The following is a 25,654-nucleotide window of genomic DNA, read 5'->3' as shown; positions in this document are numbered from 1 at the left end:
ATAGAATAAATGTAAAGATCAGTATAAAGAATTTCTCTGTTGTTATGTATACAAATCGCAAACTGAAAACTGTATCAATATCCTTAGTGGAAAAGGTTTTTTTTAAGTAACTGTTAATGAAAATAATAATAAAACTCAAAAGTCGAAAATAAAATATCCAGGAAGTAGAAATATAAAGATTCAGGACGTTTTTGAGTTGTCAGCATTTAAGTAGACTGACAACTACTTAAGATACCAACATTTAAGATACCATTCATGTATAAAAAAAGAGAATAGTCAATTGGAAAAGAGTATTGAGTCTCAAAAAAAAATGAAAGCACCTGGAATATTAAAGACACTGCACAGAAATCAGTGTGAATGGAGCAGAGCCATAAAATAGGAGAAGAAATAAAAATGGTCAGATACTGGGTAGAAAATCATAAGGAGACTTACAGATTATAGGAAAATCAGAGGTTGCTTATGTTTGTTTGTTTGTTTTTAAACTTAGGATTGAGATAAATTTCAAGGGCTCTGAAGCAAACACCATGACTGTATATGCCCTGCATATCACTCTGACTTTTGTGTTGGGAATCATGGAGACCAAATATATTTCAAGAACTCAGAAAAAAAAATGCCAGTGAGTTGGATCAGGACAATAGTTCTACATGAGTTAATAAGTGACTGGATCATTCAGCTATGAGAAAGACAATAGGAGGACTCATTAGTAATGACCAGGGGCAAAGAAAAGTAATAAATAAGGATTTCAGTTAAGAGTATTTAAGTTAGCCGGGCGATGGTGGCGCACGCCTTTAATCCCAGCACTCGGGAGGCAGAGGCAGGCGGATCTCTGTGAGTTCGAGACCAGCCTGGTCTACAGAGCTAGTTCCAGGACAGGCTCCAAAGCCACAGAGAAACCCTGTCTCGAAAAACCAAAAAAAAAAAAAAAAAAAAAAAAAAAAAAAAAAAAAAAAAAAAGAGTATTTAAGTTAAAGATGCCTGAATTGCATGTATTGATACCAAAGGGACATCCAAATGAAGATAACAAAAAGGCAATATTTCTGCTACATGAAAGCATGTCTTTGTGAATCTTGTTTATTTTGATTTACCCTGTTCTCCAATTCAATGCACTTCCATGAAATTACATAATTTTATTTTTTTCTTTATGTATGAGTGAAACTCTGTTTTCTATATAGGCAATATTATCTTTATCCATTAATCTCTGGGTGGACAGGGAAGTTTTTGTTGGCTGCCACAAACCAAAGTCATCTAGAAAAAGTGAACCTCAACTGAGGAATTGCCTCTATCAGATTTGCCTTTGGGAATGTTTCTGTGGAATTTTCTGGATTAATAACTGTTGTTGCTGGGCCTATTCCACTGTTGGTGGTGAGATCCCTTGGCTAGTAGTCCTGGGTTATATGAGAAAGCAGGTGGAACAAGCAATGGAGAGCAAGTCAGCCAATCCCGTTCCTTCACAACCTCTGCTTTTGTACCTGCCTATATGTTCCTCCCCTCACTTCCCTCAGTAACTGTCACGTGCGATATACAAGTCAAATAAATCTTTTCCTTCTCTAGTTTTTTTGTCATTGTGTTTTATCATTGCAACAGGACAAAAAACAATACAATCCCCAAATCACAAATGTAATTAATTCCATAGGAAAGGTATAGTGTATGCAATATAACTATTAGAGACAAATACAGTCCACCAACCTTAATCAGGTTACTTCATCAGTACATATACTTTGCATTTAGGGATATGCTATATTTTATATAATTTCATCACAATGTGGTTTTTGTATCCAGCATCACGGTTAACATACTAAATGTTTCTGTTGGAGTGTGTCACTACTATATTACTTAACAAAAACATTGCTCACATTTATCTTGCTGGATGGAAATTTATTTTCCAACAAAAAGTGTGTGGAAATGTTCATGAAACAATCTGAATATTTTTCTTAAATTATAAATTTCTTAAATTGCTATATCCGTACCACTTAGGACCATAAATAAATTCATGAAGAGCCCACTGATGAGTCTACAAAATTATACAGATAAAAAATATTTGAGTTGTCCTTAGGGTTTGAATAGTAGGGAAAGGAAAGAGGAAAAGGGTAAGATAAGAAAAAAATCACCTTTTTTATCATTTTGCCTTTCTCACCTATTTATCATTTTGCCTTCCCTCATATCCCAGTTGCTGAACATTGATAAGGTGGTGTCTTAAGAGTTGGGTCTGTGGCATCAGTTTTCATACAGTTTCCGAGGCTTTCTACAGAAATTGGAGACTGGCTGGGTAATTAAACGTCCCAGAACAGCTTGACTTTTTGAGGGTGGGGAATCATGATTGATGAATGTCATGAAATCCTCAAGTAAACTGTTTAGGAGGTATGACATTTTCTCCTTCCTTTCTGATTCTGTCATGCAGTATGCCATATTTTTTATGAGTCGCCATTATCATCATCCTTTCTTTGAGGGTTCCTATTGAAATATTACAATCCAAAGAAGTAGAATCCTGATCTAGAAGGGACAGAGATACAGATAGTCCTTAGAATTTTGAACAAATCTGCAGGCTTTCTAGCTGTATCCAAGAGTGTCTGTTTTCTTTCAGGAGTACATTAAGTTATTAGGATAAAATATACATACATTTCCATAAGCTTATATATTAAAGTCAATGCCTGAAAATTACCGGCAAATTAAAAGGCTTCCTCAGAGCATTGTCTTAGAATGTCCTTATATTACTGGATGTCAGTGATCAAAAATGGGACATGAACCAAAGCCCCTTAAGAGAATGTTGTAGGTACAAAAGTGGTCAGACAACTCATGGGTCCATTTCTTGTGTTGTCACAGGACTTGGTTTTCCCATGTTTAGGTTAGAAGCTTCAGTTTCAATAAAGCAGAATTCATAATTACATGCAAACATAGCACTGGGTACATCTGTGAGGGATTTCTTAGACTAAATTGGTTGAAGTGGAAAGACCAGCTCTAAAGTGGAGGGCACCATTGCCATGGGTTGGTGTCCTGAGATGAATGAAAAGCAGAAAATGAGCTGAGCATGTGTGTTCGTTTCTGTTTCCTAACTGTAAATTCAGTGTGCCCCACAACCTCATGCTCCAGGCACCGTGATTTCCCCAGTCTAATGGACTATTTATTTGAACTATTAAATAAATTATTCATTTCTTAAGTTGCTTTTGTCAAGAATTCTGATCCAGCATTCTGTAACATAATATTAAACTTCCTTTTGTATAATTGGTATAGATAGAAAAATACAGAGGTTTCCAAGAGGGGAATATGTTTAGTGAGTTCCATTGCCTTATGTTTTCTTCTTGGAGGGAGCTTTTATACATAAAGAAGCATAACCTATGGTATCAGAGGTGTTAACTTTCTTATATAGACCCTAATCTTGGAAAACATATAAAGAACTTGCGAAACTAGACAGCAAAATATCAAATAATCCAACTTAAAAATGGAGTATAGATCTAAACATAAAATCCTCAACAGAAGAATCTCAAATGGCCAAAAGACACTTAAGGAGTTGTTCAGTATCCTTAGCCATCATGAAAATGCAAATCAAAACTACTCTGAGATACCATCTTACACCTGTCAGAATGGCTAAGATAAAAAACACCAATGATAGCTTATGCTGGAGAGGATGTGGAATAAGGGGAACACTCGTTCATTGATGGTGGGAGTGTGCAAACTTGTACAGCCACTTTGGAAAGCAGTATGGCAGATTTTCAGAAAATTGGGAATCAACCTATCTCAAGACCCAGCAATACCACTCTTGGGTATATACCCAAAGGATGTTCATTCATTTCCAGGGCAAAACCATTTCACAGCAGACTTCTTATTCTGACTCTTACAATCTTTCTCCCACCCACCCCCCCTTTGAGATGTTCCCTGAGTCATAAACTCAGTGTGGAGGCATCTGTTCCGTATGGACTCACTACGATCTGTTCGTTGTGTCTAGTTTTCATTTTCTGTTATAGTCTGCATTTTTGTGAAGAGAAGCTTCTTTGATGAGGGATGATAGCTACATTTATCTGTGTGTATAAGGATAAAATTTAGAATGTAAAAAGTATTGTGTTCATCTAGAAAAGTGATATACCAGACTATGTGTTTGTTTGTTTTGGTTTTTTCAAGACAGGGTTTCTCTGTCTAACAACCCCAGCTGTCCTGGAACTAGTTCTTGTAGACCAGGCTGGCCTTGAACTCACAGAGATCCACCTGCCTCTGCCTCCCAAGTGCTGGGATTAAAGGCATGTGCCACCTTCACCCGGCCCACCAGACTATTTGCTAAAGTTCATGACCTTACTAGACTCAGGAAGCTGGCTAGATTTTCAGTACCAAGCATAGTATTCCTCTTGTTGAGTGGACCTTAAGTCTAATTAGATACCTGTTGATTGTCACCAACATTTATTTGTACCTTTTATTTATGTGCTATTTATTGTATCTTTATGCACATCATACTATGCTAGTCACTGTCATGGTTCATAGATGTAGCAGCTGGGTAGGACTGTTTAATTCCTGCTCTCCCTTGATAGCATGCATAGTATTTTCTGAGGCCATGAAAGCTAGACCATAGAAAAGAAACTTTCAGGTTACATACAGATCATATTACCTGAGACTTATGTACTAAGTGTATGGTATATTCAGCAATACAGGCCTACCCTCAACTCCCAAGAGGCAGCAAAGGGCCACATCAATAACCTATACTGTTTGCAGAATCACATTGTATACCTTTACCAACCATTCAAAAGGAGGTTTCTCTTGACTAATACTGGGGGTTTTGTTAGTCTAAGGATCTTAAAGGGAACATTGTCATGATAAAACAAACACAGGAAATTCTTTTATGGGAAGGTTTTTTCATTCATATTAGGGTTTTTCTAAACAGTGAATAATTTTTGATATTTAACAGATTCAAATGTTTTTTAAAATGTTTTTTAAATAATCTGTTTTTTATCTTAAGACATTTAGTAAACATTTATCAAATTGAATAATAACAACTATGATAGCAGTTTCTACTACTAAGGACCAAATTTATTCTAGACACTTGATCAACATTGTCTTAGTAAATTTTCATATTTTGAATTAGCAAGGTAACACTAATTTGATTCAGCAAATAATAAAAATCTTAAATGTTAAAGAATCTGCTGTCATTCTTCAGCAAGTAAATATCACACCTAGAATTGTAATCCATGTTTCTCTGATGTTCGTGTAATCAATATGAACCTCTATACTGCACAACTGAATTAGTGAAAGGAATCAGCTATCATTTCTGCACCAGAAAATAAGGAGTAAAACTGAATTGTGGGTTGTTCTTGTCTCACCTAATCTATGCTATCAGCTGGTGCATGTGGACTTTGTTTTTAGAAAACAGCACTGGTACATCAATGTCAGATACCACTTGTGATGGTTTAGATGAGCACAGCACCTATAGGAGTATATATTTGAATACTTGGTCACTGATGTTGGAATTGTTTTGGACAGATTTAAACATAAACTTTTTAGAGGAAGTATGTCACTGGGGGGTAAGTTCTGAGGTTTCAAAAACGCATACCATTTCTAGTGTTTCTCTCTGCCTCCTACTTCTGGATGAAGATGTAAGCTCTCAGCTATTGCTGCCACTATGCCTCTATGCTACTGTCATGGCCTGTAACCCACTGAAAAGCTTATAGTATTTTACCACTGCAAAAGAAAAGAAACTAAAAACACTATTTATCTGAGAATAAATAAATCAAGTATAGAAAATCAATGTTGGAATCTTCTACAAATCCTCTTACCGAAGTCTCACTTTTCTTTACTAGAACCAGAGTTCCAGAAGACTGCAAAACAAGAAATTCAGTGAGTAGCAAAGCTTTTATTCTGTATGACCAGTGCACACATAACATCGCTTTGCTGATTTCAGTATTTTCATTTATAAAATGATAATATAGCCATTATGGTCTTCCAATATATTGGAAAGAGTTTATGAAGGTGCAGGCAAAAGTGACTTTCATCAGAGTTCTCTAAAACTCACTAACTGTTCAATAAAGTTTTGCAGAAACAGCAAAGCTCGATTTTTACTCCCCTGGCTAGTTTGGAAGTCTCTAAATTGGAATGGCATTTTCAAGTTATTTTCTTTTTCAGCTCCCAAACCTCCTAACACATATATATGCTGTCCAAAGTGAGCCTTATCACCACTCTAGATGACATGTTACTTGACAAGGGTTTCAGTGAAAAATGAGTTAGGAGATTAGAATTGTCGTCAAGCACTGGGTGAGTCATCTGTGCGAAAGCACTACCAAAAGCTAATATGATCTTATATTATGCTAATAGAAGTCTAATATCTGCAGAAGAGAATAGATATTAGAGATAGGCATGTAAGCTGCTTTGGGCAGAGATATATATGACAACAAGAGATGAGCTTTTCCCTTTAAGACCCCCCCCCCAATCAATTTTAACAGTTCACTCAAAGTTGAACAAACACAGGGGCACTGATTCATGTCAACAAATTCTCAAGTACTGAGTGTAGAGAACACAGCCAACTTATGAATGGATACTGGAATATATGGCTGGCTGGGCCGTTTCATTTATCTAGGGTCCTCTTTCCTGAGAGTTACTCTGCTCAGAATAGCAAACTATTGAAAGGAATATGTCTAGAAAAGTAAAGCATGGAGGAAAAGGCAGTTAGAAATCCTTTTGGGGACTATTTTCAAAGCCAGGATGAATTGTGTTCCTCAGTTTCAATGAGTATCGTTTCCTATATAAGTCAAGAAGTCCATTCAGTAGTCTCTCAATTTAGAGCCAGAGTTTGTTTACTTACATTCTCTTGTTTTGGTGTTTTGTGTTTGGTATTGTAGACACATACTTCAGGACTGGGCTCCACAGCTTTGCATTTTGACTGATTGTGGTTTTCTGTAATGGTCTCCATTGCACAAACAAGTGAGGGGTAAGGGCTATACTTATCTGTGAGTATAAGTACAAATATTCAGGATATTGTTAGGGATTATCTTGATTTACTAAAGTGACAGTTGGAAGTTCTCCTCTAAGATCCACAGCCTGACTAGTTTTTGGTATTTGGTTGGGTTTCTGGTACCAGAAAGGGTTTCCTTCTACTTGAGTGTATCTTAAGTCCAATTAAAGAGCTGCCCATTACTGCCAATGTTTGTGTGCCATTAATGCACCATGAGGGCTATCTTTCCAAGCTTGTCATTGCTGTGACTCAGAGATGTCATAGCTGGGTAGGACTGCTGGGTGCTCTCCTCCTCTAGAAGCTTACATGAGCCTTTTGGTAACATGAAAGCTAGTGCACAGGGAGGAGGTTTTCAAGTCAGTTCCAGCTCGAGGGCCTCTGGACCCTATGTCCTCAGTGCATGGTCTCTTCAGCACTAAGAGCTGATCTTTATACCTCTAGGGGGCAAACAAGGGCAGTGGTCTGTAATATTTTTTGGAGGGTCTCTTGAGCAACTCTGACCAACAACTCAAAAGAGGTCTTTTCCTGCCTGGGGTTGAAGATCAAAACAACTCTGGGATTCCATCTTACACCTGTAAGAATAGCTAAGATCAAAACAGTGATGATAATTTATGTTGGAGAGGTTGTGGGGTAAAGGGAACACTCCTGCATTGCTGGTGGGAATGCAAGCTGGTACAACCCCTTTGGATGTCAGTGTGACAATTTCTCAGAAAATTAGGAAATACCCTTCCTCACGACCCAGTAATACAACTTTTGGGTATATATCCAAAGGATGCTCAATTATGCCACAAGGACATGTGCTCAACTATGTTCATAGCAGCATTGTTTGTCATAGGCAGAACTTGGAAACAACCTAAATGCCCTTCGACCCAATAATGAATAAGGAAAATGTGGTACATTTACACAATGGAGTACCACATAGCAGAAAAAAATAACATCTTGAATTTTGCAAACATCATATTGAGTGAGGCAACCCAGACACAGAAAGACAATTATCACATGTACTCACTCATAAGTGGTTTTTAAAAATAAAGCAAAGAAAACCAGCCCACATATCACAATCCCAGAGAATCTAGACAACAATGAGGAACCTAAGAGAGACATGCATGATCTAATCTACATGGGTACTAGAAAGGATAAGAGCTTCTGAATAAATTAGGAGCACAGGAACCTTGGGAGAGGGTTGAAGGGGAGGGGAGAGGCAGGAAAGGGAGGAGAGAAAAATATAGAGCCCAATAAAAATCAATTAAAAATATGGTCTTTGACTTTTTGAGGGAGCACCCAGTTCGAAAATTTTTATTTTAACTATAAATGTCTGTATACCAACTGACTCGTATTAGTGACATTTTTAGGTAAATTTTCCTTACTCTGATTCCTTGTGACTGTTTCAGATATCCTTGCTGTCATTTTATTCTCCTCCTTCCTTCTTCTCTGTGTTTATATCCCTCTATCTCCATAATCATAGCACTCATGTTTCTCCAGTTTTCCACATCAGATCACTTGTACCACACTCAAAGTGGGCCGGTATCTCAAGGGTTTTTGGCTGATGGAGCTTCCATGACACCTCCCCATTTTGTCTAAATAAGAGAGTTCTAAGCTTAATACAAAACTATATACAATAAGAACAAATATCAAGTATTGTGCAGGAAAAAGAAAAACTGAAACATACATAAAAATTAGAATTGCAATTGGCATGAACAACATCAAACAAGAAACATATGCCAAATGTTTCAATAGTTTTCCTAGCCTAAGAAGTTTAAGTCTTATTTTAAAAAAGACTTTCCTCTCATGACTAAGTCATGACTTAGCCATGAGAGGAAAGTAACTATGCCTATCTAGTCATCAATCCCATCAAAGACCTGAGAAGGGAAATATTACTTGAGTCAACAAAAAGTACAATGTAAACAATTTCCAAAACTCCAAAATTGACAGAGACATCTCATTGCCTGGATAGTCAACCAAAGTTCTTTTGTAATGTTGGGGCATCTATCTTCAGCCTTCAGGCCCATAATATCTGGCAGACTTTTTCATGGAGCAGGTAATTTGAAGATCTGTTCTGCCTTGTAAAGTTCATCAATTGCTTTCTTCTGTGTCCCGGCACTTTCATGAAACAGGAACCCTGAAAAGGTGTCTCACCTTCTTTAGGAAAGTCATTCAGCAGTTATTTTTCTGTTGATCCTGCGTGTCTAGTTTATACAGCATACATCAAGCAGTCCAGGCAAGAGCAGTTTTTTGCCCAAATGGCTAGCAAACTCCATAAGGAGCCTCTTTGATGCCCAGCATTCTCTCTGAAGTTAATTAGTGCTTCCAGGAACAGATGTGTCTCTCTGTCAATAAAAGCCTAAGTTCTTAAAACATTTTAAATTCCATACTCTGTAGCTATTTGAAAGGTTTGAAGACTCTGTGAGTTCGAGTCCAGCCTGGTCTAGAAGAGCTAGTTCCAGGACAGACTCCAAAACCACAGAGAAACCCTGTCTCGAGAAACCACAAAAAAAAAAAAAAAAAAAAAAAAAAAAAAAGGTTTGAAGAATATCTGTCTATCCGAAATATATCTCTGTACATCTAGAAAACCGAACTAATATGACTACAAGTTTGCCTATTATGAATGACTGCCTATTAATCTATAATTATTAATTATACACTACATTTTTAAATGAGCTGCACAAACACAATACCTTTAACAAAAATAGAAACATATATACACAGTATAATAAAATCGACCTTAAATTTGTATCAATAGATCAAGATCCCTACCAATGCAAAGTATTCATCTCTATATCATATATAAACTATAATTTTGGAAATTTAGATGTAGTTTTCTCCAAACTGCTTCCACTTTTTTGTGGGGGGGAAGTACTTTTAGGGTTCATCTAGAACTTTTGGGGATCTTGTTCTATAAAACCACATTAGCCTGCAAGAAATCCATAGGTTCCCATCCTCTATGGAAACAAAAGCAGAACCTCTTTTTCAAAGTAACATATCCTTAGACTAAAATTTTGAAGTCAAGATAACTTAAAAACATATATGTTGGTTCAGTTTAGCAGCCCCTAGAATCAAATGTCTCTTTGAAGTTAAAAAAATTCAAAGAAGACACAATAATATGCATAATCCAGGCTCTCTGTGTATATTCCATCTTTACATGGTTTATTTTTCTTTACTCCTTTAATATGATTGTTTGTACTCTTTTATATTACTTTTACTGTTTCTTTAAAGACTTTGTCTCATTTTTAAAACTATTTATTTCTTTTTATAACTGTCGTTATTCTTTTTCTCCTCTCTTCTAAGCCTATGTACATTTATCCAATAGTGTGACCCATTCAGAGGTCTTATCCATCTGCATCTGTCTTTATTGCATATCTGTAATCATTTTCTGACCAGGAGTGCCTTTTTATTTAATGGTAAGCAGGCAAGGCTAGGACCAGCTCCAAGGTACTGTCCATTGGCTCCATCCCATCCAACATGGAGGAGGTATGTTCACTGCCTCTGTGAGCCATGCTCACCATCCCAGCTCCAGGGACACAGTGGGTCTATGTCGCTATTAAGCAACTAGTAGCATGCTACTCACAAACCCCTTTTAAGTGCAGGACCTCCTGAAAGAGCCAGAGTTCATGCTGCCAGCATGAACCAGAAAGCTGTTTTTAAAAGGAGCCATGCCACTGCTTGTGGCCAGCAAGCATAGCCTATCTGGAAAAAAAATGTGGCTACCAAGAAGCTGTGCTTGGCTCCCATTTTTGTGGGTCTAGAAACCTTTTCTTTTTTTTTTTTTAAGTTTTTTTAGGTCCTATGTGGATCCATGCCCCAGATGTTGGACACCATTTTGGCAGTGAACATTTCAAGAACAATGGCAATGGGTTTTTGATCCTACTGCACCTACTGGCTTTGTGGGAGCCTAGGCACTTTGGATGCTCACCTTACTAGACCTAGATGGAGGTGTGTGGTCCTTGGACTTCCCACAGGGCAGGGAACCCTGATTGCTCTTAGGGATGAGGAGGGAGGGGGATTTGATTGGGGGAGGGGGAGGGAAATGGGAGGTTGTGGAGGGGAGGAGGCAGAAATCTTTAATAAAGAAATAAATAAATCAAAAATAAATAAATAAAAGTAAAACTATGTGAACAAAAGAATACTGCATGATGTACAGCAGTTCCTACTGCCACTAAGAAGAATGAAGAAGTGATAGAGAAGCAGGAAAGATGGAGGAGTGAAATGTTTTTATTTTCTGTTTTGCTTTTTATTTTTTGTTGTTGTTTTGTTTATTTTCATTTTTAAATTATTCTTATCTGCATTTTTATTTTTATCTTATTTTTATTATTCATTTTTTAGTTTCCTTTGGGGGGGCACCACAAGGGTGAAGGGTGAATACAGAGAAATGGGAAATCAATAAAACTGGGGTGAATGAAGTGAAATTACCAAAGAATCAATACAAATATCTTAATAAAATAACATTAATAAAACACTATGAAAATGAAAGAGGAGTTTCTTAAGTTCATAGTATGTGATAGGTGTTAGGTCCAAAAGAAACTAAGGACAAAAGGTTAACTGTAGCATATAACAGTGCATGTTGACCTTCAGGCTTACTCAGAATCGCAAGTACCTGGTAAAGAGTCCATGCTGGCATCCTCAGCTCTTCTTGCCCCGCCCCCTACCTTAAACTTCTTCAGCTCATGGCTTTCCCTTTCCACAGATTCTCAGTTCTATATAACCCTGCCATTTCAGTCACATGCTCCCTTTGCTTTCAGGGCTCTTAGCTATCTTTTTGGTAGCCTTAGTTCCCTCTCTCTTGCCCCTATCTCTTGGACCCCTTGCCTGGCTCTCTCCTTCTAACGCATAACCCAATTCATTCTACTGGTCATGTCTAGTGTAATACGTTCTATTCCTGCTCTGGACTCTTCTAGATGCCTCTGATTGTACTCTCTCTCTCTTCCTCTCTCTTCCTCTCTCTTCCTCTCTCTCTCTCTCTCTCTCTCTCTCTCTCTCTCTCTCTCTCTCTCTCACACACACACACACACACAATAAAATCCTTCCCTTCAACCATACTTTTGAATGGTCATGTTCTCACTTTATACAATAAGTATATTGTAGCTACTGAAAATGAAACAAATGAATAAACAAAATAAATATACCAGACTTTGTGGCATTTTATTAAGGAAAATTAAATTAAGAAAAATGCAAGTGAATAAAGTAATTTGATATTGCTATTAGTGTTATGATGGGGAATGTCATGAGAAATTACGGTAGATAATGTATAGAATGAGAAAACTATGTTGTATAGACAGAGAATAACACAAATAGCATTTGATATGTGTATTCACTGACCAGAAATTAGCCATTTGACGATCAAGAGGAGAAGAATGTTCAAAGACTTAACATTCAGTGTAAAAGCCCCGAAGAACAAATAGAATTAGTATGTCTGATTATTAGCAAGTGTTTGCAACTAAAGTAGCTAACTGATACATGTGACAATGCCAATGGATTTGAAGAACATTTCTCTAAGTAAAAGACTACTTACACAAAACAGCTTGTAGAACAGAACATTAAAATGTACTGGTGAGTGGAAGCACAATTACTAGATAGAATCTACGGCCAGGGCATAATGGATGCATTGGAGATAAAAAGAAATAAATCAGAATTACTGATTGGAAGTACAATCCTCTGACTTTTTCTTTAAGCTGATGTCAAAAACTAAACAAAGCAAAAATACCAGAAGAAATTTAGGCAGACTTTTTAGACATCGATCCTAAGCAAAATGCTACAGCATATTCATAAAAGAGAAAGATTGCTCTAGTGTATATCTGGACATGTCCAATTGTAATGAAATGACTATGAAAAATAAAACATGCCGTTCCAGTGAGAAATTACCCTGCACATTTAGAAACAAATTAAAGAAAACATCTTTACTAAAGCACCTGGCTGGTTGGAACTAAGGCCCAAATAAGAGTTGGACTTGAACAGATTTTTACTAACTTGTATACACGTTAGGCTTATGCAATCCCCAAATTCTGTCATCATTAAATCTTTTTTTGAGTCCTGACACAGGTTACACTTCAAACAATTTAAGCAAATAAAGGAGATTTCAAGCTTGGCCACTTACGTAAATAGCTTTATACAGTAAAGAAATTATATATTGCCAGAATTACTTATAAGTACACTGGTATTATTCATTTTCAAATAGTTGTTACCCAGGTTCATCCTGCCCACATGACAAAATTGAGTTTTTCCTAAGTGCACAGAGGGCTTAAGGGCAGACCAAACTCAGATGATGATTGTGATTCCTGAGCTGCCCATGTCCCCTTATGTTTTGAGGGTTGTTGAGTCAGGGTTGAATGGCTTATTATATGTCAGAGCTGTCTCCTGTGTTAAGGGAATGGAGCCTAAAGGCTGATCAATCCTTGTGAATAAACATTTTCATCCCAGCCTCAATTTCCCTTTTCTCTAACAGGACGCCTTTGCAGACTATTTTTTTGGGGAGTATTTTGGAGGCAGTGCTCCTTCATCTAAATTCCACTTGTGGGACTGACTTAATGTCTCCTAAGCAAATCTATTAGCAAATTCTTTGTAACATCAGTGTTGATACTTTGAGCTTCTGCTATATAGCTATGAGGGTGTGGTGAGACAGACATGGTTAGGGACATGGGATATGTGGCCAGGGTGGGGAGGGCCGGGTAAGGACACGGGTAGGGTCATGGGATGTGTGGCCAGGGTTGGGAAGGAGTGGTGAAGATGACATGGGTAGGGACATGGGATCTCTGGCCAGGTTGGGGGGGGGCATGGTGAGAAGGACACTGGTAGGGACATGGGATATACCTTGTTGGGGCTCCATTTGTTCATGATTTAGAGGCTACACTGTAGTGAAATATGATGCAAAGGAGATCCTTCACATAGTTGTATAAGTTTAATGTCAGAGGGGCTTTTTAATGAAACTTTGTCTTCTACTTTCAGGGTGTATACCACATTTAGAACTGGTAGTTTCCCATGTACCTATTCAAGAGTACATAAATGAGAAATGACTTTCTACCTGATGGGAAATTGTATGTGATTCATCTTAATATTTTTGGCTCTCAATTCTACGCATTTAATATGAGTCACACACATCCCTACACTGTCAGGGAAAATGCAAGCTGATTACAGAGCAATCATTTAGGTTCTAGAAGGAAGAGTTGATTAAGTTGTATCTGTTTTGCTTTTAAATGATTAAGGAATACAGGACCAATGCATTTAGACACTCGAGTACTATTACAGTGCAAAATGTCCAGAATTCACAAACTATCTCAAAACTAAGACCTAAATGTAAAAGACCTGAAGATTAAAAACTTCTGTTTACATCATGGAGGAATTTTCCAACACTTAGAGTTGTCTATGGTTAAGCTGAGATACAAGGAACTCCTAGACCTGAAAAATATGTGAGCAAGTGTTGCTTCTGATTTTGATGGAACAAAACACTCAAAGTGACTTTTCAGCCTCATAGTGACATGTAATGGTGTCAGTCGGGCTTACGCTTCCCCCAGTAAGAAATTTTCAGTACTTAGAGATGAAAGGAAAAATCTCTTTAGCTAGCGCAAAGCTGTAGCCTCAAGTTATTGCTTAAAGAAGTTCAGTCCTGATCAGACAAATTCTATAGCTTAAATAAGAATATTCACTGTCATAATCTTGTCCATATGGCCATCCTAGGGTGGTCTTTTCATCCCCACCCCAAAGAAGAATTTTCCCAGAGCTAAGCAAATTTTACCGAAGCTGAGATTTGCAGGTTTCTCGTTAGAACAGTTTTATCTTTAGCAAACAGAACTTGCTGTCTAAGCGGACAAGAGCAGATGTATACCTTTTTCAGAAAAGAGGAAGGGGCATGCTGGCTTACAAAAGCAGAAGTCAGCAGCTTAGCTTCAGCTCTGTTGTCTTAGATCAAAAGCCAAAGGCTTCCTTTTTGTTTTTTATTCCTGTGCAGCTCAATATTCCTCAAGTAAGCTTGCTAATCACATTTAATTAATGTTAGAGCTTCTTATTTTCATTTTTCCTTCATTATGCATTTTGCATATGGATCTATTTGTTTTTTTTTTCTTTAGGATTAGCATTCCAATAATCAGAACTATGTACTTTGACTTAAACCATGTATTTTGCTTTTACTCCCTTGCCTTTTTGAACTCAGAGCTTTTGTTTATGGATACATTGTCTTCAGCCACAAAATCACTAGCTAAGTCAAATCTTAATGAGGCCTGTGGAAAACTTTCAAGGCCTGAATGCCCAATCCAAACTGACAAGAAGTCCGATATTTTTCCTAATTATATCCTTTACTAACTGCAAACATTCCTGTCTCCTCCTGACATTCTTTTTTCCTCTATCCTTTTATCTCTTTTCTCACTAGAAATTTTTCCCAGTTTCACTGTGGTCCCTCTTGAATTACTGTATACTTATAAGTTCTCTAAATCTTACTTATAAGTTCCTCACTGCTCAGAACAGCGATCATTGCCTTCTAGTGACCTCTTCTTGCACCTACAAATTCCTGTTCTTTTTACTACATGCTCACTTAAAGACTGGTTGAGGGTGGGGTTCTTTATCTAATGTAGCCCAAGTTAATTAAGCATACATGCTAGTAGAACAACTACCTCTGGATAGAAATGCCTATCCATTAATCTACTGTGTCATTTAACAAAAGTTAACTATATATGTAGTTGAGTGGTAGAAGACAAAGACCCTTTCTTTGTAAAGCTTCCATTTCTAGTAAAGGGAGATAGACAATAAAAGTAGAGGCTGGAGACATAGGTCAACAGTTAAGAGCAAGTACTACCTTTGTGGAGGACCTAAATTCAGTTCCCAGAATCCAATGTTGGATGACTCACAGCTTCCTTTAACTCCAACTCCAGGATATTTGATATTTCCGGCCTCAACAGACAAACACACTCTTATGCACATACCCACACAGAGACACATAAGAAGAACACATAGAAAGATAGATAGATAGATAGATAGATAGATAGATAGATAGATAGATAGATAGATAGATCTTTTTTAAGGGAAAATGCAGGGGCTAGAGTGAAGTGCAATGGTTCAGCATATGTTTATAACGTGCAGGGCCTAGGTACTATTCCTAGTACCAAAAATTCAGTTAGACTAAAGGAATAAGGGTTTGCAACTTAATGCATTACATGATAATGGCATTTAGTAACATGTTCAAAATTGATAAAAGACTATATTTTAAAGTTCTGCCCACAAAAAAATGTTTGTGAGGTGATTGATGGTGAACTTATTTAATCTTTCTATTAATGTAAATCTTGAGCCAAAGGAAACAGAGAATAACTAAAAGATAACTCTTAGTAATAGTGTTTCCAGGACAGACCTCCTTGAGACAATGATATCTAAAAAGAAGCTAATGGAGTAGAACACTTAAACAAGGAAAGACTAGGAGAAAGCTGGGAAATGGTAGGTGTTATGGTAGAGTGCTTGCAGAGCAAGTTCAAAGTCCTTGGTTTGTTTGCTAAGATCCTGACCGCTCAAAAAAGAAAGAAGGAAGGAAAGAGCTAAGGAAATGAAATGGCAGGTGGGAGGAAGTGAAGAAAAAGAAAGGTAAATAACTTAACCATGAAAGCGTGGTGGAAAGAACATGCGAGTGGCTAAGAGAAGTACAAAGACGCTGGTGGGACAGTTCTTCAAGTCACATAGGTGATAGAGTGAGTCGTAGATGAGGAGATAAAGATTCCAGTAATGCAGTGCCCCAGAAGCCACTGCGGTACTTACATTTTCCCTGAGAGTTTATTGAGCTAGAGAGTGACTTATTTAATGGGCTTGTTAGAAAAGTCTCTTTCTTTACCAAAGACAGACATGGGGAGGCTATTTAGAGGACTAGTGTGCAATCCAAAGAAGACAAAGTGCGGGAATAGAGTTTGATATAAGTCCTTGTATTAGTTACTTGTCTCACATTATTCCTGTGATATCAAATGCAACATTTAAAAAAAAAAAGCTGATTTTAGTTTGTTGCTTAAAGGGACAGGACATCATGGAAGGGAAGTCATGGTGGTACGATTGCAAGGCAGTTAGTCATATTTCATGCACGGGCATAAAGCAGTGAGTGCTGAATACTAGAGCTCATATAGCTTTGTCCTTTGTTTGTGATCAGTGCTTAAACAAATAAAATAATGCTGTCCTCAGCTGAGGTTGTTCTTAGTATCCCAATGAATCCAGTAATCCCTAATAGGCATTCTTAGAGGCTAACCTAGATAATCTCTCACAGACATGCCCAGAAGCTTGCATCAGGTATGATTCAAGATCATGTCAAATTGAAGATATTATCTATCGCAATTCACTCCTTATGGTGACTAGAAAGAAAATGGCCCCCAAAGGGAGTGGGCAATATTAGGAGGTGTGGCTTTTTTGGAATAGGTGTGGCCTTGTTGGTGGAAGTGTCACTGTGGAGGCAGGCTTTGAGGTTTCATAATATGCTCCAGATACCATCCAGTAAGACAGAACAACTTCTGTTGCCTGCAAGATACAGGACACCCAGCTACTTGTCTAGCACCATGGCTACCTGCACAATGACAAGTCCCACCATGATGCTAATGGTCTAAACCTCTGAACTGTGTACACAAGCCTCACCAATTAAATGTCTTCTTTTATAAGAGTTGTTGTAATCATGGTGTCTCTTCACAGCAATAGAAACCCTAAGTAAGACACCGTGGGTCCATGTGAAAACCAGATGTATCAATTTTAAATCATAGCCTTCCCACCCTCATACTTATAGACTTATGGCTACCCCATACTACAAAATTTATTTGTTCCAAATTCAAATCCTAACTCTCACTGACACTGTTTAAAAATCTAGAGTTTAAGTTTCATCTGAGACTTAGGACAGTCTTAATAAAATCTATATACTTCTAGTATACTACAGCACAACATAAACAGTACTATTTCAAAAAGAAGAATGGGAGCACAAAAGAAATCATCAAACTAAAGAAAGCAAAAGCTGAACACAGCAAACACCAAATCCTGTATCTCAGTGTTTAACACCTGAGGCTCCTGATGGAATTTTCCAAAGGATTCATGAAGATTCTACTCCCACTGTTATGACGTATTTGCTATGTATACATAGCAACTCTCTTGGGTCTCCTCCAATGTGTACTTGTATCTCGTCTCCATGGACATTGTATGGCTCTCATATTTAGGGTATCCTGGAGTCTCAATTGAAGATTAGACTTCACATTTACAACTTAACGCAGTGGTCTCTTAAGATTTCTTTATAGAGACTACAGACTTGCTACACATTGCTTGGCTTAAGAGGAGATTCCCCTTGATGTTTTCAATCATTTATCTTCAATGCTTGAAAACTCAGTACCACATGAACACATGAACAATATTTCCATGTTCTGCTGCTAGATTAGCATGGAGCCTGGCTCCCTGGAACAACAATTGCAGAAACACTTGTTTGCTGACCCTGGAGAAGCACTTAAGGTAGTATGCTGGTTAGTTTTATGTCACAAGTCATCTGATAGAAGGGAACCTAAATTAAGAAAGTATCTCCGCCAGGTGGTGGTTTTAGCACTTGGAAGGCAGAAACACGAGGATCTCTGGGAGTTCAAGGGCAACATTGTCTACAAACTGAGTTCTAACACAGGTTCCAAAGCTACAGAGAAACTCTATCTCAATTAAAGAAAAGAAGAAGAAGGAGGAGGAGGAAAAAAGGGAGGAGGGGAGGAGGTGGAAGGGGAAGGAGAAGGAGGAGGAGGAGGGGAGGAGGAGGAGGAGAAGACGAAGACGAAGACGAAGAAGAAGAAGAAGAAGAAGAAGAAGAAGAAGAAGAAGAAGAAGAAGAAGAAGAAGAAGAAGAAGAAGAAGAAGAAGAAGAAGAAGAAAGAAGAGGAAAACTCTTTAAGGCATTTTATTAACCAGTGATTTGTGTGGGAGGACCCAGTCCATTGTGGGTGGGGCCAATCCTGAGTTCTATCAGAAAGCAGGCAACTATGAGCAAGTCAGAAAGCAGCACCCTGAATATCCTCTGTATCAACTTCTGTCTCCAGGTTCCTACCCTTTCTGAGTTCCTGTCCTGTTTCATTTTTTTATTGATTTTTATTGAGCTCTACATTTTTCTCTGCTTCCCTCCCTACCTCTCCCCCTTCAACCCTTTCCCAAAGTCCCCATGCTCCCAATTTACTCAGTAGATCTTGTCTTTTTCTACTTCTCATGTTTATTAGATCTATGTATATCTCTCTTAGGGTCCTCATTGTTGCCTGACTTCTTTTAATGCTACAGAGTGATATGGAAATATTAACCAAGCAAACCCTTTCCTCCCCAATAAGCTTTTGTTCTTGGTGTTTCATCATAGCAATAGCAAGCCCTTAGTCAATTTATCTTGAACAAAGAACTCCTTTATCATCATTTTTGGTTTAGAGTCTCTCAAAAGAATTAACCTTTTCCCAAGTTGCTGGGTAGATCTTATCCTCAGGCAGCCTTTCCTGATTTGCCAGTACAAAGCAAGAGGTTTCTCTTTAACCATTGCATACTTTGGCTACACTTTAAACTTGTTTAAGTCTTTGAAAACAATCAACTTGCACCCTTTTTTTGTTTCATTCTGGCCCTCGTGTTATCTTTTTTTATTTAGACATGTATGAGAGAAATGAGCAATAACCATGCCAAAACCTGAATACTATTCTGTCTTGAATTCTTTTCAAAATATTAATCTGCTTCTTGTCAATTTAGCCTCACTAAACTTCTCCAGATGCGATGGTCAATCTTGGTAATCAAACTGAGTTTATCTAGAATTTGCTAGCATCAAAGCAGATGGACATGTTGTTAAAGATATTCTTGGTTGTATCATTTGAGTTGGGAAGACTCAACCTAAGTCTACATCTTCTGGTGGCAGCCCACATGAAAAAACATGAAGGAAGATTTTGCTTTTTGTTTGCCTACCTTTACTCTCATCAGCAAGTTCATCTACCTTGTTGCTAAGGCATTCTGTAATGGTTTGAAAGAAAATGACCCCATAGGCTCATTAAGGAATGGCACTATTAGGAGGTGTGGCTTTGCTGGAGTGGGTATGGTTTTGTTAGAGAAAGTATGTCATGGAAGGCAGGCTTTGAAGGCTTAGATGCTCAATCCACAGTCATTGTGACCTGATCTTCCTGCTGCCTGAGGATCCAGATGTAGAACTTTCAGCTGCAAATACAAATATAAAGTTCTCAACTCCTTCCTCAGCACCATGTCTGCCTGCCTGTCACCATACTTCTCACCATGACAAAAATAAACTAAGCTTCTGAACTGTAAGCCAGCCTCCAATTAAATGCTTCCTTTATAAGAAAAAAAGTTGTCATGGTCATGGTGTCTCTTCACAACAATAAAATGCTAACTAAAACATGTTCCTTCACTGGGAATCTACTTCTTTGGAAGCAAGTATAGATTGAAGGCCAGTGGAGATATCCAGCTTTTTGGATTGAAGAACTACTAGATTCTTGACCTTTACTGTGAGAGACAGCCAGTGGTGGACTGGCAATACCACAGTCTGTAAGCCACTCTAATACATCCCCCTTTACTATATATTCAATCTTGAGTTACAGTCCTTTAGAGAACTATGAGTAAAACATCAGATATAGGGAGAATTTAGCCAGATTCTTTGCCCGAATATAATCAGAATGTTCTCTAGTCAAGTTCCTAATACAGCCCTTGTTCTTTTCTGAAATCTCAGGAGCAAAACACACACTGGTCACATTTCTCTCAGTTTTCTGATGTTTCTAACTCCTAGCAGAACATTCCATTAAGTTGTTTGCAGTATTCCAGCACTTTCCTAGCACGAAGGCTAAGGCATTCCACATCCCGCAAATGATTTCCAGAGGCTTAGAAGCACATACTCAAGTTAATCACAGCAACAGCCCCACTTCTTAGCACCAGATTTTTGAATTAGCTATTTGTCTCCTTACTCAGACAAAATACCTGAAAAAAATAACTTAAGGCAGAAAGGAGTCATTTGACTCACAATTCTACGGTACAATCAATAGTGGTGAGGAAATCATGGTAACAGATGCTTGAAGCAGCCTCTTACCATAAATCTGCAGTCAGGAGGGACAGATAATTGACAACTTGGGCTCAACTTGCCTTCGTCCTTCTGTTTAGGTCAAAACTCCAGTCAATGGAATGGTGCTTCTCAGTTAACATGAGTCTTTTGAGCCTAATTACATTATCTAGATAACCTCAAACAAACATACTCAGAGGCTACATTAAGTTAGATCATCCTTTACAGACATTTCCAGAGGCTTGTCCATCAGATGATCCCTGATCTTACCAAGTTAACAATATTATCACAGTATCAGAGATGTTAGACGACATGTGTGCTTTTGTTTGTGTTTGTTTTGTCTGTTTTTATTTTTATTTTTCATTTTGGTGATGGGAATGGAACAGAGTAATTCCCTAACATAATGTGCTCTGTCTTTAGAGGGGAAGCTGTAGCTTATTATGAATAAGGAAGGAACTTAAGAAAGCAGTGGTGAGTAATATCAGTAAATCTACATGGAAGTCTAAACCTTGTCTATAACCATAAGTTGTCCAAGCTAAGGATCGTGTCCCTTTACTTGTTTCTATCCTATGAATCCTAGCATTAGCTTATGAATTGAAAGGTGTAATGGAACTGTGATGGTGAGCTATGTCTCACAATAAGTTTCTAAGGAGCCTTATTATTCATGGAGTACATAGAGTACTCATACTGTGAACCTTGTGCCGAGGCAGAGCGTATTGAATGTATGCTCAACAGGAAAAACTACCTATTAACAGCTGAAAAGTAATGTGTGGGAGGGTCACTGAGCCCTGACGACAGAAGATTGGGATGAGACCTGGGGAGCCAGCTTAATAGCTTGTCAAAAGGAGTTGCTATGTGTAACGGTGCCAAGTGACCACATCTTAGAAAATGAAACACAGTGGCATTTTCAAAAATCTTGAACAACATGGTAGCTAATTGAATTTTGCTTTAGTAAGTCAGGAGGCATTTTGAGATCTTATAGAGACTCTGAGCTTATTGTGAAGAACATTAACTATGGAGACATATGAATACAGAAAAATGTTTCATTCCCTTTTAATATAGCAAAATCTTTTTTCAAAAGCAGCCTCTCAAATAGCCAAATAAAACTGAAGGGACAAAGAAACGGAAGCTGACTATAATGGAGGTGGATTTGGGGAAATTCAAGGGAGGAGGGTGAATATGATGAAAATACAATGTGCAAAATTCTCAAACAACCAAAGAAACCTACTTTAGAAACTTAGAGTTTAAGAAGTAGATAGACAGTTAGTAGATAATTTATTACTGAAGTGACTGTTTTCATTCTATAAGAAAGATCTGGAGAATTTAATCCTAAAGGAATGCTGGAGAATTTTTCATGTTTTAAACCAGGTTTTCAAGTGAAAGTCAGATTTCCGGAGGTGGAAGTTTAGAATAGGGGTACAGTGTGAGAACAGGCACGGAGTAGAAAAGGAAATTCTATAGTTAGGGTATACTGACCTATCAGCTGCAGTCTTGCTTCTAAGGGTGTGGGATGGAGGACAAAAGAAATGAGCCTAAAACTGGCTCGGGTACCAGTCAGGCATTGGGAAGAACTGACAATTTTTGTAAGGCTATCATACAAAGTACCGGATTTCATTATGTCCTTTCATTCATCTCTGTCATATTCTCTGGAGTATTCTTCTTAGTTTCTTGAAGAAACTCACACTGATTTCCAGAGAGGCTACACAAATTTACATCCCCGCAAGGAGTTAGTAAGAGTTCTTTCTCCCCATATGTTTACTAGTACTTTCAAAAAAGAGTTATTATTTACAATTTTATTTCAATATATTACATATAAATATGTATGGATTTACACATATTTTGGTAACTAAAACAGTAATTTGGTCACATAAAAAATAATTATCTACACAGTTAAATATCTTATATTCTTAAACTATGGCTCATTTTTAATTTAATAAAATGTAGAACATCTATCTCATCAGCCTTTCTGCTATTTGCTTTCTTCGTTATTTATTATTTGAATTTAAAAAAAGTTACATCATGTTTTCCATTCACGTTCCTTTAACCAATTTCTCCTATGATCCTTACCAGTATCCTCTCTTAAGTTAATAGACTGTTTTATTGTTATTGTTATATATTAATGCATAAACACAACTTGCTGAGGCTGTTTTTGTTGCTTGGGTGAATATTTCAGGGATTATCATTTTATTTTGGATGACCAATTAGGAGATTTATTGCTGGGAAAAGCTAATACTCTCTCAGTCTTCAGTTATTAGTTCTCTGTCTAAGGGTGGTACCCCATAAGAATTCCCTGTTCTATGTTAGCATGTCATTTAATATTTGTAGCTGTTCGGGTCTTGATTAGGAAGCCACACTGTTGAGGTAACATGATGAAGCTTCCTATTATTTCTTACAGTAGACTTCCTGATCTTCTAGCTCTTGATATCATCCCATCTCATCTTTATTGACATTACCTAAGTCTTATGTACAGGAGTTGAGTTGTGAATATAACCATTGGGTCTGGGCTCCCTACAATCTTCACTTCTGCATAGTGTCTAGTTGCTATTTCCTGTAAGGGTTTTCCATTTGCTGTAATGAGAAGCTACTTTGCTGATGAGTTAAAGTTGCTTTTACCCGTAGGTATAAGGATAAGTTTTAGAATGCAGTTAGGAATTATGCTGGTTTAGGGAAGTAGTGGTAGTATGGTCTCGTCTAAGATCTAAGACCTCATTAGGCCCATGGAGTTGGCTAGGCTTCTAGTATTGTGAAAAATTAACCTCCTGTTGAATAAGTCTTAAATCATATTAGACAGTTGTTGGTTAATGTGAATATATGAACACCACCACTGTATCTTTAGTTATCTTTTCAAGCTGGACATTATTGTGGTTCATAGGCACAACAGTTGAATAGGCTATTGGGGAATTCCCTCATTTGGGAGCTTGCATAGTACTTTCTGGTACTATTAGACCCAAAATTCATAAAGAAGGCTTTCAGGTCAGCTCTGATTTATATCATCCAAGTTCTGTGTCCTAAGTGTCTGGTGTCTTCAGCAATAGGGATTTACCCACAAACTGTGAAGAGGAACCAAGGGCAAGAGAAGTATACTATATTGTTTTGAGAGTCAGCCAGACTAACCTTGACCAAGTCAAACGGAGGTTTCTCATACTTGGACTGGGATTTTGTTAGATAATTGATGTCTCTTTCAGCCAAAACTGAATAAAAAAATTAAATAATATGATTCCTAAAATCTTTTTTATTTTATTTTTTATTATTATTAAAAATTTCTACCTCCTCCCCTCCTCTCATTTTCCTCCCCTCCCCCCACTCCCTCTCCTCCTCCCTCTCCAGTCCAAAGAGCAGTCAGGGTTCCCTACCCTATGGGAAGTCCAAGGTCCTCCCCCCTCCCCCCAGGTCCAGGAAGGTGAGCATCCAAACAGACTAGACTCCCACAAAGCCTGTACATGCAGTAGAATCAAAACCCGGTGCCATTGTCCTTGGCTTCTCAGTCAGCCTCCACTGTCAGCCACATTCAGAGAGTCCGATTTGATCACATGCTCCATCAGTCCCAGTCCAACTGGCCTTGGTGAGCTCCTATTAGATCAGTCCCACCGTCTCAGTGGGTGGTCGCACCCCTCGGTCCTGACTTCCTTGCTCATGTTCTCCCTCCTTCGGCTTCTCATTTGGACCTTGGGAGCTCAGACCAGTGCTCCTTTTATCAAGCATCCATGATGGTATTTGTCTCTTCTCCCTCCCATGATGACAGTATTTTGACTGGGGTAAGATGGAATCTCAAAAAAATTTTATTTGCATTTTCCTAATGTCCAAGGGTATTAAATTCTTTTAAATATTTGTTATTATACATTCACATTTGGTTCTTGCAGTTTGTTCCATTGATCTGCAAGTCTGTTTTTGTGCTGGTATTATATAGTTTTATTACTTAATCTCTATAGTATAAACTGACATCTGCTATGGCAATCCCTAAAATATTATTTTACTTGCTCAGGATTCTTTGATTATCTACAGAATTTTGTGCTTTCATATAAATTTTAGAATGTTGGTATTTATTTATGTGAATAATAACGTGGGAATTTTTATTAAATCTGCAAATTGCTTTTGGTAGGATAGACATTTTCGCAATGTTAAGTTTATGAATCTGCAATTGTGGAGTATCTTTCCATCTTCCAGTGTCTTCATCAATCTCTTTATTGAGAGATTTAAAGTTTTCATTGCAGAGATCTTTTTCTTCCTGGATTAGTTTCACTTTTAGATTTCATTTTGAGGCTATTGTGAATGAGATTGTTTCCACAAGCTCTCTCTTAGCCTGCTTGTTATTGGTATAAGGGAAGGCACTGATTTTTGTACTTTGATTTTATATCTGCGACATTGGTAAAGTCATTGATCATTTACAGAATTTTTATTTTGGAAATTTTGTCATCTCTTTTTTATTATCATCTGAAATTACATATAATTGGATATCTTCTTGTCCTCTGTGTTTCCATTTAATTTTTTCTTTTTGCTGTATTGTTCTAGGTAATGCTTCCAGTATTATATTGAAAAGGCATAGGAATAGTGGGCAACCCTGACACATTACTGATTTTAATGGAGTTACTTCAAGTTTTTCTCCATTCAGGATAGCGTTGGCTAAAGGTTTTAAATATACAGTCTTTATTATGGCACGGGTGTTTCCTCTGTTCCTACTCTTTCCAGAACTTTTATCATGAATCATGTTGGATTTTGCCAAAGACTTTTTCTACCTATATTGAGACAAC

This window comes from Chionomys nivalis, chromosome X, assembly GCF_950005125.1.
Source record: "Chionomys nivalis chromosome X, mChiNiv1.1, whole genome shotgun sequence".
In the NCBI taxonomy this organism is placed as follows: domain Eukaryota; kingdom Metazoa; phylum Chordata; class Mammalia; order Rodentia; family Cricetidae; genus Chionomys; species Chionomys nivalis.
The sequence above is the reverse complement of the archived record's forward strand: the minus strand, read 5'-3'. Positions refer to the sequence as shown.